Source organism: Siphateles boraxobius, unplaced genomic scaffold, assembly GCF_051911475.1.
Source record: "Siphateles boraxobius isolate OS27281-9 unplaced genomic scaffold, OSU_SipBor_1 35, whole genome shotgun sequence".
Taxonomy (NCBI): Eukaryota; Metazoa; Chordata; class Actinopteri; order Cypriniformes; family Leuciscidae; genus Siphateles; species Siphateles boraxobius.
In genome coordinates, this window is record NW_027508975.1 from 11,053,450 (window position 1) to 11,063,873 (window position 10,424).

The following is a 10,424-nucleotide window of genomic DNA, read 5'->3' on the forward strand; positions in this document are numbered from 1 at the left end:
CAAGTAGTTGCATAGCAACATACTAAAGCTGCCTTACAATACTATAACATTCACATAGAAACGCCCAGCACCCACCCACAACATAGCAACATACTACAATTACCTTAAAATACCATAGTATGCTCATAGCAACACTCTATAAACCATCCACAACATGCTAAAACTGCCTCACAAAACTATTACATTCACATAGCAGCACCCTGGCAACCACTCACAACATAGCAACATACGACAGTTACCTTAGAACACCATAGTATGTTCATAGCAACAATCTAGCAACCACCCACAAGACCAAAGTAACTGCATAGCTACATGCTGAAACTGCCTCACAATACTATAACATTCACAGAGCAGCACCCTTTCAACCACCCACAATTAGGCCTGTCACGATTATAAAATTCGGCTGGCAATTAATTGTCTAAAAAATAATGGCAGTTATGACGATAAATGGTCAGTTTTAGGGATTTGACGATTAATTGTCTGTTTTAGGGCTTTGACGATTATGCCGATTAATTGTCCATTTTAGGGCTTTGTCATACATTTTTTGTTGGCTTCATTCATTAAATAATTGTAATGAATTTAATCATTTGTAAGTTATCATTTTGCAGCGTAAGATTAGAGATAACAGCTTTGAATATTAAAGCTGCAGTCCCTAGTTTTCCTCTTTGTCGCCATCTCTCTTCGAAATCTGCAATTGCAGTTATTTAGAACATTTAGATTTTTCTGACCTACATATGTGCAATTTAAGACTTTTGAAGGCCAAAAAAAATGGATAATACATAGATTTAAAACTATGTCAGTGGGCATTAGATTATTTGTCAATACCTGCTCTCTACTCATGTCAAAGCATTCTCAGATATAAATATGCAGCATTAATGTGTCGATATACAATGGTTACATAATGTTAAAACTAATCCTGCCATTGATATCTTTGTAAGACTGCTGACCCTATAGATCAAGGGAAAACAAATGTCCGGCGAAATATCGAACCTAAAACTAACTCAACCCCCGTGAGTGCATTTCACGCATTTGTAATCGCTCGCGTTCAGTGGGGAGGTTGGTCGGCCCATCTCAGGACCAGCGAGATTAGTTGAGATTAATCTATTTATTTATTAATTTATCTGGGGTGCCTGAATGCAGTTCCGGACCGTCTGGCCCACTTTAACCCCTGACGTCACCCAACATCGCTTATAGCACCTTTAATTATCGCGACTGGCCTACCCACAATACCCTAACAACCACTAGCATATCCTATTAACCTACTAAAACCACCCTCTCCATAGCAACCACCTACAACACTTAGCAACATGCCAAAACCAGCTTACAATACCACAGCATTCACATAACAACATCCTGGCAACCAGCCAAATATACCTGCATAGCAACATGCTAAAACTGCCTACCATAGTATCTGGCTGATTAGCAACACTCTAACAACCAAAAAGCAATGCACTAAAACCACTAAGAACACCTTGCCAACCATAGAAACAACATTGCAGCCAATCTAGCATGTACATCTGCTCTTATTCATGCTTTTAGTTAGGGGTGGCACGATCCACCTTTTTTGCCTCGGATACCGATTCCGATACCTGGGATTCTGTATTGCCCGATACCGAGTACCGATCCAATACTAAAATAATAATTAAAAAAACAGTGCCAAATTACCTAATAAACTGTATCTGTATGCCTCATTGTGGGGAAGAGACTGTGATTATTCTTTAGTGAAAGGCATCAAGCTAGACTTAAAATTTATTTGTAGGCTAAAACAAAATACAGACAAAATATATACTATATAATTAAAAGACATTTCTTTTAAAATTTTAAGTGCAACTTTTTAATGAAGCAGCAACATATGATAGATTGGACAGAACAACTAAGGCTATCAATAATCTGCCATTGCGCAAAAGTATTGTAATATGAAAGGCTCCAATTCAAAGCAGCACGAAACACTTGTGCATCCCGTGCGAAGAATGATGTGTTTGAAGCAACATGGAGTCACGATGTGCAGCACTTCGCATTGAAAAGTTCAAAACACAAAGGGAATTATACATATATTTATTTATTTATTCATTAGTTTAGCCTTTTAACAGTTTTAAATTTCAGTTGATGTGTGCGTGAAGAACAATTATATCGCTTTCTACTTCAGTGTTGTGATCAGTTGTGTTGTGTTGCTAACAGACACCTGGGAGAAAGTAACATGTGAAACTCCAGCAAGTTAAAGTCCTTTTATGTAAACCATAGACCTTTTATCTACAGATCGACAGTATAATAAAAGGAACATTTACTAATCTTGGAGAGAGATTCATTGCGTTGACTGTCGTAACCGAGCGCGATGCGCTGTTTGAATGCTGAATGTAGAATGACTGACAGCCGCGCGAAGGGAAGCACTTAGGTAAAGATTAATTTAACGACTTAAATCTGTACCTCACATTAAACTATATGGAATGGCTTCAGAAAACTTGGAATATAGTACACAAAAACATTATGGTGCTTTATAATGTTTTTTTGTGCATTTTGTGTTGTATAACATAACATACGCACAATATCGGATTTGGATGGCCGATTCCTGATCCGGCAAATAGGCTATTGGTAGTATCGGAGCAATACCGATACTGAGTATCCCGATACTGTAAACACCCCTACTTTTAGTGTTTACAAGACGTTCAAACAGTCGTTACCATGCAATGCTTTAAAGACAAAGCCTTCTACATCTTTGAGATTTGAGATGTGTGGGATATGACCATGACAACTTTGCGCACACACAATAAAAATAAGCATTATGGCCACAGAACTATAGACAGCTTCTTTTATAGTTAGGGCTAGTTCATGGGAACATTTAGCATTTACAGTAATTACCGTGACCCTTGAATTTCATAAGAAATCCACAGGGATGGTCTGTTTCTTTTGTTTTCATTTCACACATGTTGATTCTAAAATCCCTGACTTCATAAATAACGTCTCGGGTTACGACTGTAACCCTCGTTCCCTGAGAAAGGAACGAGACGCTGCGTCGAGAATCGACACATTGGGGAACGTCTTCAGCGTGACGCGTCTGAAGCCTGTATGGAACTATTCCAATCTTGATTGGTGTTGCGTCATGACGTCAGCCGTGACGTCGCATGTGACGGTGAGCGGAAGCTGTAAAAGGGAACCGGATAATAACAATGGCAGCTTTTGATTGGTCGAAGCAAGCCTTACTCAGGAGCGCTAGAACGAGGGTTACAGTCGTAACCCGAGACGTTCCCTTTCGAGGGAACTCGCGCTGCGTCGAGAATCGACACATTGGGGAACGAAATGCCCACTGCGCCACACTGAGAGAATACGCCCTGGTGTGAAGCAAACTGGCACACTCAAGACGAGAGAACCCGTGAGCCCGGTGTAGAGGGCAGATCCAAACTGTAGTGTTTTATAAAAGTGTGAGGGGAAGCCCAGCCTGTAGCATCACAGACCTCTTGGAGGGAAACTCCTGCTAGCAGAGCCTTAGAGGAAGCCACTCCCCTAGTGGAGTGGGCTTTAAGCGCCAGAGGTGAAGGCAAATTACGCACCTCGTAAGCTGAAGAGATTGTTTCCACTATCCATCTGCTAATAGTTTGTTTTGAAGCAGGTGACCCCTTCCTAGGGGACCCAAAGCACACAAGTGGCTGGTCTGATTTCCTCCATCCCGAAGTTCTTTGCACATAGATCTCTAGGGCTCGGATCTGGCACAGTAGATGTAACTTCGCTTGCTCATTCGACACATGCGGTGGAGGATGGAAGGCCTGGATAATTAAAGAGCGTGCCACATTTGACGGCACCTTAGGCACATAGCCAGGTCTAGGGTGGAGAATGGCCTTTACCTTGCCGGGGGCAAACTCGAGGCAAGAAGGAGCGACAGATAGAGCCTAAAGGTCCCTGACTCTCTTTAGGGACGTAATGGCGAGCAGGAACGCTACCTTGAAAGACATAAATTTCTCAGTCACCTCATCCAAAGGTTCGAAGGGTCCCAGGGATAACCCCTCAAGAACCACTGCCAGGTCCCACGTGGGGACCCTGGACTTGATGACAGGCCTCATCCTCCTAACTCCACGAAGGAAACATACTATAAGTGGGTGTCTCCCCAAGGTGCCCACCCCTAAAGGCGTGTGGAAGGCAGCTAAGGCCGCCACATAGACCTTAAGCGTGGACGGGGAGAGCCCGTCAGAGAAACGATTCTGGAGGAACTCCAGCACTGAAGCCAAAGGGCAGTTAGCTGGGTCCACCTGATGTTCTCTGCACCATAAAGTGAATATATTCCATATTAATGCATACAGTTTCCTTGTGGAGGGAGCTCTAGAGTTTAGAATGGTCTCAACAACCTCAGTTGAGAGACCGGCATTTAAGAGTTGGTCCCCCTCAGGGGCCAAACTCACAGTTTCCATAGCTCTGGTCGAGGGTGAAATATTGTGCCCTCGGCCTGAGACAGAAGATCCCTCCTGATTGGAATTTGCCACGGAGGGCCTGCTAGAAGAACCATAATGTCCGAAAACCACACTTGGGACAGCCAGTACGGGGCTACTAGTAGTAAGCTGATCCCGTACCGCCGAACTCTCTCTAGAACCCCTGGGAGCAGAGCGATCGGGGGAAATGCGTACAGATGTTGCCTCGGCCACGTCTGCACCATAGCATCCAGTCCCAGAGGAGCTGGATGCGTGAGGGAGTACCAGAGAGGACTGTGGGTGTTCTCTTGAGAGGCAAACAGGTCCACTTCCGCCAGACCGAACTCCCTCCATATCGACTCCACCACCTCGGGGTTGAGTCTCCATTCCCCGGGTCTCAGCCCCTGCCTCGACAGGATGTCTGCTTCCACATTGCTGTCCCCAGGGATATACATGGCTCTGAGTGAAAGAAGTTTTCAATGGGACCACAGGAGGACCTGATGTGCCAGTCTGCACAGAGGGCACGATCTCAGGCCCCCCTGTCGATTTATATATGAAACCACCGACGTATTGTCTGTTCGCACTAGAACATGATGGCCTCTGAGGCCCGAAAGGAAATGTCTGAGGGCCAGAAATACTGCCATCATCTCCAGGCAATTGATGTGCCATGAAAGGTGATGGTCCCTCCAAGTACCCCTGGTGTAGCGGCCTTCCATAACCGCACCCCAGCCCGTGAGTGATGCATCTGTGGTCAGAATTCTTCTCTGAAATCGTGCCCCCAACACAGGGCCTAGGGACAGGAACTCTGGTTTCTTCCACATGACCAAAGAACGAAGGCATCTGCGCGTTACCTTGATCGTGCGAAAAGGGTTACCCCTCAGGGAAAACCCTCTGGTTCTGAGCCACCACTGTAGGGCCCTCATGTACAGCAGACCAAAAGGAATTACGTTGGATGCCGCTGCCATAAGGCCCAGCACCCTCTGGAAGTGTTTGACAGTGATGGTGTGGCCTAATTTGAGACTCGTGACTGTAGGTGTGTTCCATTTGACAGGGTCCCTACGCAGTGTTCACTGCTCCCTACTCCCTGAACACAGTAAGTCAGTTGAAGTGGACTTCGCTGACAATAATCACTCATTTGGAATGCCCTGCAACGTCATCAAAGAAAGGCAACAACAGGGTCAAGCAGATTATGATATAACTGAATAAATTTTTTTAATTTACTTTCCTTTCTAATTTAAAATCATATAATAGGCCTAAAGATACATTAATCACCCCAACCGTTCATAAATACTCTAGTTTGTATAATAATAACAATATTTATGAATACTCAATGCATACGTAAACTATGAGCCGTTAGAAATTTAAATTTAAAATCTCTTCCAACGGCTCTGCTCTATGGTTAGATCAGACTGGAGACGCGATGCACAATGACAGTTGGTTGATTTTCGCTCTCCACTTCCTGTGAAGTGATGTATCGATGTTCCCTTATTCCCTACGCCGTTTGCAGTGCCCTTCGAACAGAACATGTTCATTCCCTTCTGATTGGAATCTCACTTAAGATAGCGAAATACCCTGTGAAGTCCACTTCGCAGTCCACTTACGGTCGAATGGAACGCACCTAGAGTTCAAGATGGTGTCTACACAAGCAGGAGACATCTGTGCCCGCATCGTGACAGAATCCCACACTACCCTCAGGAAAGTGGTTCTCTGTAGAGGAATTAAACCCTAAATTAAATTAAAAATTAAAAAGGAATTGAGTCTTAACCCTAAGCACCTTAGATGGCTTAGAACAACATCTCGATGTTGAACCGCCGTCTCCCTTGACTGTGCCAAAATGAGCCAGTTGTCGATATAATTGAGGATACAAATGCCTTGAAGCCTCAGAGGGGCAAGGGCAGCATCCATGCATTTTGTGAAGGTGCGAGGCGACAGTGCTAGGTCAAATGGAAGAACGTCTCGGTTACGTATGTAACCCTAGTTCCCTGATAGGGAACGAGACGCTGCGTCAAACGCTGCGGGAACGCCCCTGCGTTGTGCGTCATGAAGCACGTATGGAATCAGCCCAATGGAGAGATGAAACGTCATAGGCGGGTGACGTCATCGACCAGGAAACTATAAAGCACCCCAAAAACACAAGCGCATTAGCTTCTGATAGGCTTGAAGGAAGCGCTAACGGGAGTGCCGGGAGTATGGCGGAGCGACGCAGCGTCTCGTTCCCTATCAGGGAACTAGGGTTACATACGTAACCGAGACGTTCCCTTTCAAGGGAACTTCGAGCTGCGTCAAACGCTGCGGGAACGCGAATACCCACGTCGCCATAGGACCAAATGACCGTCATGTGAGACTAGCGCACAGAGGACGAGAGCACCTGTGCCCCAGGGGTAGAGCTTAAGTCTAGGTCATAGAACTTAATAAAAGTATGCGGTGAAGACCATCCAGCCGCATCACAAACATCACTCAGGGAAACCCCCGACAAAAGAGCTTTAGAAGCAGCCATACTCCTGGTAGAGTGAGCTCGGACAACCAAAGGTGAAGGCTGGCCAGCCGACTCATAAGCAAGTGAGATAGCCTCAACCACCCACTTGCTCATTCTCTGTTTAGACGCCGGACACCCTTTCCTGGGTGGCCCGAAACATACAAAAAGTTGTTCTGATTTCCTCCACAGGGCAGCTCTGTGGACATAAGCGTCTAATGCCCTAACAGGGCAGAGTGAATTAAGTTTCTCCTGGTCCGATGACATAAATGGAGGAGGACAGAAAGCCTGCAGAACCGTAGGTCTAACAATATTAGTAGGAACCTTAGGAACGTAACCTGGTCTAGGATGCAGAAAAGCTTTAACCATGCCAGGTGCAAATTCCAGGCACGAGGGTGAAACCGACAGAGCCTGCAAATCTCCGATTCTTTTTAGTGAAGAGATAGCAAGCAAAAAGATAGTCTTAAAAGTGAGAAACTTCTCGGGAACTTCTTCGATAGGTTCAAAAGGAGCTAGGGAAAGACCTTCTAATACAATGGCCAGATCCCAAGTCGGCACCCTCGTACGAACTGCTGGCCTCAGCCTCAAAGTGCCACGGAGGAAACGAGTTATAAGCGGGTGTCTCCCAAGAGAAACTCCACTGAAAGGGACGTGGTAAGCAGCTAGTGCCGCCACATACACCTTTAGTGTGGAGGGGGATAACCCTGTGGAGAAGCGCTCCTGCAGGAATTCCAGCACTGCACCCACTGGGCAGTTAACTGGGTCCTGCAGGTGTTCTCCACACCAAGAAGTGAAAAGTTTCCACTTCAAGGCATAAAGCTTCCTCGTGGATGGAGCTCTGGAGTTAAGAATGGTCTCAACAACCTCGGTTGAGAGACCGGAGTCTATGAGCTGGGCCCCCTCAGAGGCCAAGCCCACAGTTTCCACAATTCTGGGCGGGGGTGAAGTATCGTGCCCCCCGCCTGGGAGAGTAGATCCCTCCTGACCGGGAGCTCCAAAGGAGAACCGTCCAGGAGAGAAATCAGGTCCGCAAACCATACTCGGGCCGGCCAGAACGGGGCTACTAGTAGTAGACTGACCCCGTCCCGGCGGACCCTCTCCAGAACTCCTGGTAACAGAGCAATCGGGGGAAAGGCGTACAGACGTGACCTCGGCCACGGCTGCACCATAGCATCCAACCCCAGGGGGGCTGGAAGAGTGATGGAGAACCACCGATGACAATGAGTGGTCTCCTTGGAAGCGAATAGGTCCACCTCGGCGCGACCGAAACTCAACCAAAGGAGCTCCACCACCTCGGGGTGGAGTCTCCATTCCCCTGGCCTCGGCCCCTGCCTCGACAGGGAGTCTGCTACCACATTCAAATACCCAGGGAGATACATTGCTCTCAGAGATAGTAGCTTCCCTTGGGACCACAGGAGGATCTGACGGGCCAACTTGTAAAGCCGGCGAGACCGCAGGCCCCCCTGATGATTTATATAAGAGACCACCGACGTGTTGTCTGATTGAACTAACACATGATGGCCTCTCAGGTCTGTTAGGAAGTGTTTCAGAGCCTGAAACACAGCCAACATCTCTAGACAATTTATGTGCCACGAAAGATGATGATCCTGCCACAGACCTTGGGCTGGGCGACCACTCATGACCGCCCCCCACCCTGTGAGGGAAGCATCCGTCGTTAGCGTTATGCGACGACAAAGAGCCCCCAGCACAGGACCTTTGGATAGGAACCAAGTTTCTCTCCACATGACCAGAGCACGAAGGCAGCGCCGCGTGACTTTGAACGTGCGGAGCGGATTTCCCCTCGGGGAGAATCCCTTGGTCCTGAGCCACCACTGTAGCGGTCTCATGTACAACAGGCCGCAAGGTATAACGTTGGACGCTGCTGCCATCAGACCCAACAGTCTCTGAAACTGCTTGACAGTGAGTAGCTGGCCTAGCTTCACTTGTTTCACAGCTGAGAGAATCGAAGCGATGCGGGTCGGAGAGAGTCGCGCCCGCATCGATACCGAATCCCAAACGACACCCAGAAAAGTGGTCTTCTGGGAAGGAGATAATACACTTTTCTTTGCGTTCAGCCTCAACCCCAACTTTCTGATATGAGCGAGGACGACATCTCGATGCCGAACCGCCATCTGCTCGGTCTGAGCTAAAATCAACCAATCGTCGATGTAATTGAGAATACGAATGCCCTGAAGCCTCAGAGGCACTAGTGCTGCATCCATGCATTTCGTGAAAGTGCGGGGAGATAAAGCTAGGCCAAACGGAAGAACCCTGTACTGGTACGCCTCGCCCCCGAAGGCGAACCTCAGGAACTTCCTGTGTTGTGGAAGGATGGACACATGGAAGTATGCGTCCTTCAGATCTATCGTGACAAACCAGTCCTCGGACCTGATTTGAGACACGATCTGCTTGATAGTGAGCATCTTGAATTTTAGCTTCCCTACCGAGCGATTCAATATGCGCAGGTCTAAAATTGGACGCAACCCCCCATCCTTCTTTGGAACGATGAAATATCGGCTGTAATAACCTGACTCCAAACTGGGAGGAGGAACCCGTTCTATAGCCTCTTTTTGAAGGAGCGTTTTCACCTCTTGTTCCAATACCAGAGCCTGCTCGGGGCCCACCACTGTGTGCAGAACCCCTCTGAATTTTGGTGGACGACACCTGAACTGGATAGCATAACCCTTTTCTACTGTCTGCAGGACCCAATGAGATATTTTTGGAAGGCTTTTCCACTCTGCCAGAAATTCTACTAAGGGTACCAGCCTCTCGAGACTGGCCTCTGGTGTAACTTGAGCAGCAGACGCAGCGCCCTGTAACGGCGCACCGGCAGGGAACAACTGGTCTGACCGCTCTGAGACCCTCCTCAGAGGGAGCGAGCGTCCCTCGGGAAAGCGCTCGCTGGGATCGTCTGTGCCCCGGCATAAAGGCGGGGTTGGCAGAACGAGCCCCTGAGGGCACCGAGGAGGAATGGGCACCGTAAAAAGAGGTGAACACCTTTCCGCCTCGGTGGGGACCACCCTCAGCATCCTGAACGGCTTGGCGTCAGGACTTCTTCTTAGCCGAAGCCTTCTTAGCCAATATAACTGTCCTCAGATCAGTTCTACTGGGAGAAGGCTTCGGCTGAGAGTGTCGCGGCTGAGCCCACTGTCCAGCAGGGGGAGCACGAGACGCGACACTCTGCCTCTGCTGCGCTCTATGTGATGAGCTCGAAGACGGCCGGGGCTGCTCCCGCCCAGCAGCCCCAGGGACATGAACTTTAAGGGGAAGAAACTTTTTAAAAGCTGCAGTTTGTTTCTTTTCTTCTTGGAATTTATCGATAACTGAATTCACAGCATCACCAAACAACCCCATGGGAGAAAGAGGAGCATCTAAAAGAAAAGCTTTTTCTCTCTCTTTAATATTAGTCTGATTTAACCACAAATGTCTTTCTGCGGCCACCAGAGCTGCCATAGAACGACCCATTAATTTGGCCGATTCTCTGGTGGCACGCAGGGATAAATCAGCAGCCTGACGCAGTTCGCGAACTACGTCAGTACTGACCTCCTCACTCTCAC